General features: G+C 33.1%; 1 pseudogene; it reads left to right on the top strand.

Annotated features, from left to right (window-relative positions):
• Positions 1-3,475: 3,475 nt before the first annotated feature.
• LOC114025222 lies at positions 3,476-4,836 on the top strand (annotated as a pseudogene).
• The last annotated feature ends 219 nt before the right edge of the window (positions 4,837-5,055 follow it).

The following is a 5,055-nucleotide window of genomic DNA, read 5'->3' as shown; positions in this document are numbered from 1 at the left end:
CTCTTCTCTTCTCTTCTCTTCTCTTCTCTTCTCTTCTCTTCTCTTCTTCCTCTCTCTCTCTCTCTCTCTCTCTCTCTCTCTCTCCTCAGTCACTCTGAATGATCTCATCAGTTCACTTAGATTTAAATATCATTTCCATGTTGATACTTAGATCTATAGATTAGTTGCTTTCCTGAACTCTGACCACACATTACAAACTATTAGATGTCCTGAAGTGTATGTCTGGAGATATCTCACTCCTCTATCAAATGTCCCTATTTCTTGTGACAGCAACACTATCCTTCCAGTCAACTAAGCTTCAACTCTGCTTCACCCTTTACTCCTCATTCTCTCTCAACCCACATAACTTATCGGTTGCCAAATCTTATTTCTACCACCACATCTCTCATATCCATGCTCTTCTGTTCACTCATATAACCACTACCCTTATTCAGGCCCTTATTACCTCTTCCCTAGATGATTGCTGTAGCTTCTTAATTGGTCTTCTTGCCTCACAGCTCCCGCCATTACAAAACATTCCACAAATAACTGCCAAAATGATTTTCTGAAAGCACAGTTTTTAGAATGTCTCTCAAAAATTGTTAAATGCTTATTGACTGATATGTAAAGAGCCTTGCAAAATCTCAAAATGCTATATAAATGAGCTATTATGGACATAGAGCATAATTTCTTCATCTATTCCCCAAATGTTGGGTTCATATTTTGTTTCTAGCCTTTTGTTATCACAAATTATGCTGCCAGGCATATTTTTGTACATGTGAGCCTTTTCTGGCTGTTATTATCTTCCTTGCAAAATAAGACCAGTAGCGGAATCTTTGGGTCAAAGGATACGAAAAATTTTGCAATTTTTCTTGAACAACTCAAGATTGATTTGTAGAGTTGTTGAGCAAAGTTATAGTTCTACCACAGTGAATTAAAAGGATCTTACAAAAATTAATTTCTTTTACCATCTATATTGGTTTGATGGGTGCCGGGTGATACTTGATATTGTTTTAATTAACATTTTTTCCAACTATTAGTGATTCTGAATATTTTTTCAGGTGGCTTGCATTTCTGCTTTTGAAAACTATCTGCTCCTAGCCTGTAACCACTTGTCTATCAGAGAATGACTCAAATTTATATGATTGTTTAAATTGTCTATAAATATTACAGTTAGAAGATTGTACCTGCTACATTTAATGAAAAGTTTTTCATGATCTGTATCTTTTCTCTTGATTCTAGCTGATGTGACTTTGTTTCCATATAACAGAGATTGTTTATTTGGCTTTTTAGGTTCTCTTCCATCATATGCCTCATTATGAATTTTCTTTTATCCAGAATTGTGAATCACTGTAATTTTCTATTCTCCTTTTCTTTGTTTATGAGGTGACTTTTTACATTATTTATGTATTTGAAATTTATTGGGAAATAAGGTGTGCTGATTTATATCTATTTTTTAGACTATTTTACAGTTTTCTCAGCAATTCTCATTGAATAAAGAATCCCTTTCCTCTAATTTATGTTCTGAGGTCTATCAAATATGGCATTATTATATTTGTTCATTTATATGTCTTACTTTTCTAGTTTGTTCTCCTAATCTATTTTTAATTTTTAACAGCCAACTCTAGATAACTTTATATATATATGACTTTATAATGTATATTTTCATTATATCTGTTGATAGATTTGAACTTTTATGCTTTTAGTCATCTCTTTTGTCATTTGATAACCATAACAGTAATTTTGTAGATGTGGATAGTAATTTTTCCCACATTGGTATTGTCCAATGTGCACATCAAATATCTATCCAATTATTTGTATATGTGTTTCTTTCTTTATGTAAATTTATCTTGTAATTGTATTTATATAAAAGTCCTATGTGTCTTGGTAGATTAATTCCCAGATGTTAAATGCATCGTTATATCCCTTGATATACCTGACCTTTAATTTCTTTAGTTATTTCTTTGGTAATTTTGTAGCTATGGTGGTAATTCTGTAGTGAGAATAGTATAGGCATTTTTCCTATGTTGGTGAAGCCCAGTCATGAACACTGGATATCTCTTCAATTATTTAGTGTTATTTATGGAAAATTTTGTTTTGTAGCTATAGTTACATAAGCCCTATCTGTCTTGGTATGTTAATTCCTAGATATTTCATGAATTTGTGGTTATCTTAAATTAAGCTTCTTTTCCTATCTCTCTGTGAACACTGAATGTTATTTAGGTATATTTTATGAAAACTTTTTTTGTGGTTTTAACTTTTTATACTTCAATAAATTTTATTTTTTAAAATTTCATTGATAATTTTGTTTTATTATAACAATCTCTTCCAAATAAACCTCTCAAATAGTTTCAAATAAAACTATCTGATAGTTCAATTGCAATGGACATGACATGCAATATTCTGTAATACTCTACCATTCCTTAACAGAGTGAAAGAAATATATTTTCACTCCAGTCATCTGGAAACAACATCATTTATTGTATTTTAATTCTGTTACAGTTTAGTGTTTGTTTTTAAATTTACATCATTATAATCATTGTGTATATTGTCCTATTTCTGCTTTCTTCAAAATATGTCAATTTATATAAATCTTCTCACGTTTCTTTGAATATAACAATGGACTGGCCAATGAGAGTCTAGTCCTGGGAGCACAGACAACTAACCCACATGGACATTTGGTGAGGATCCTTTTAGTCATCAATAATGGAGGCTCTGCTCTCCTCTTTAGAGCATGTACAATTGTTATATGACTGTTTCCAGTCAGTTTACTTTTCAACTGGGTGCTGAGCTGGAATCCAATGCTCAAACAACAAACTCCTACAAGAGTAAATCCATCTCTCTTTCTTGGTGGTGATTGAGACAAGAACTGCTATAAACCTCCATGAAGTAGGAGTGGGAACAGTGCCCTCCCAATGCCAACTCCCTATTTTACCATCTGAATCAAAACATGGGTAAGAACATAGCACCTCTTATTTCTTTACTTCTTTGGGTCTATTCTTTCATCCTCTTAAGTGAAGAATTGATGGGGGTAGAACAGATTAGACTGCAACCTTGTGAGATTAAAAAAAGGTCAAGAGAGACACCTTTGTCCAGTGATGGGATACAGATACTAGAGTTTATGGCAGCCCAGACTAGTGAGGAGTAAAACCCTAAGTGGTCTGATTGACCCAGCATAGAATTGAATTAATGGCTTCTAAGAAATTGTTTTTTCCTGAAACAAAGTAATATACTAACCAAGAGGAATTTGTTCTTATCAGTATCCAAAGTTGTAAGCTCTTGAAGTCAACAATGTGTTGTTAGGCATATGGCTTCTCCAACATGTCAGAGGCTTCAAGGTCTCCTCAGTCATTCAAATGTTTGTACTCATGGTCATATCTTTGCTTAATGCTCTTCAGTCCTGGGATCTGCCCTGCCTCTGCCCTATCTCCTGTCACAAATCCATACCAAAGCAGGAAGTATGGCTGAGGTGGCTCATGGTAAGGGGGGAAACAACATGGAAGATAGCAAGAAGCCAATGGCTGTTGATAGTGGATATGGGAATACTGAAGATTTGGGAAGGTCACAGGAATTATTTTTAAAAATTGCTCATCAATCTAGACATTTCCACACTCTGATTTTAAACTGAGCAGTGAATCCTTTATTTTGTGCTGGATACATGTAACTTGCTAATCATTGGGGTTAGAAGATTAGTATAAAAACTCCTGAAAAATATGACATTGTCTCATTTTAGACAAATTCATGTAATAGATATAGATACTCTAGACATTTTCAATCTAAATAAATAATTTTTGTTTAGGTCTAGAGATGTTGGAAGACCTCAAGCCTAAGGTGTTTCAGAATTTCTTAATGACAGAATTCCTAATTGCTCTGTAGTTCCACATTTCAACAAGATTCATAATTTTGATAACACTTTCTATAGACAATTTTATATCATTGCATATACTCTAGACACCATCATCTTAGAAGATGGATAAACAACATGTTGATATCACTTCTAAATTATAAAGATAGTATATCGGAGTCAAACTCCATTATTATTTTGATAGATGGAGGAATAAGAAATTCTAAGGGGTAATTCTCCTTGAAATGGCAGTCTTTATTGAGTTTACCTGGAACTTTACCTCAAGTTATTTTTCCTCTATGTATCATTCTATCCATGTCCAGGCTACTAAAACATCGTATTGAGTATGCAAGAATATTGCAGTGGCCCAAGATACAGTCTTTTGGAGAGGAGGTTACATTATATGGAGATGATACTGATCATATTCAGTGAATTTTCCCAAAATCTTTAGGGAGAATATCACAATTTAACATTAGAGTTGTTATATATAGACTAACTCGAAGGGAGATAAAAAAAAAACATTCCAGCAATGGCTTCCGCAAATACTGTCACTGCAGCTGAGTGTACCACTAATGTTTTTAAAATAGTAACAAGTATGTGTGTGTGTATATATATATATATATATATATAATTTCCTTTAATAATTACTGGTATTCACTGATGTAGATGGGCTGCACACACATACACATTTGAAGCAGAGAATTGTCCAGATTGCAGCCAGCTTCCCCAAAATATAGTTTCTTTTGTCTGTTAAACTAGAAGAAGTTTTAGATTATCTTATTAATAATGCCTCATTGCAAATAAAATCACCAGCCATCAGATCCATACTAGAAGAAAAGAACAGAGCATTTTGCTTATAGATGATAGCTTCCATTGAAGAATGAACAAGGTCAAATGTTTCTAAGACATTGAAAATGCTGGGACTTGTTAATGGACAAGAATTTGTAATTGTCAATTTTACTATGCCACAGACTGTACTGTTCAAATGGCATTTTCCCAATCGAGAACAATAAATGTTTGGATAAAATAGGAGAAATTTCACTGAAAAATTGTGCCCTATGTGAATGTTCAGAATAACCTAATTGATGCCCCTTTTAGTATTGGCATTGATGGAATTTGACTTTTATAATGAATTACTGTTTCTTACTTCCAAACTATCTCTATAAGCCATAATTTACATGATAATAATACATTTGTATCAATGTGTAGATTAAGCATCAGAAAGAGAGATA

This window comes from Vombatus ursinus, unplaced genomic scaffold (assembly GCF_900497805.2).
Source record: "Vombatus ursinus unplaced genomic scaffold, bare-nosed wombat genome assembly UNPS02014830.1, whole genome shotgun sequence".
Classification (NCBI taxonomy): Eukaryota; Metazoa; Chordata; class Mammalia; order Diprotodontia; family Vombatidae; genus Vombatus; species Vombatus ursinus.
This window is presented reverse-complemented; position numbering and strand designations above follow the sequence as displayed.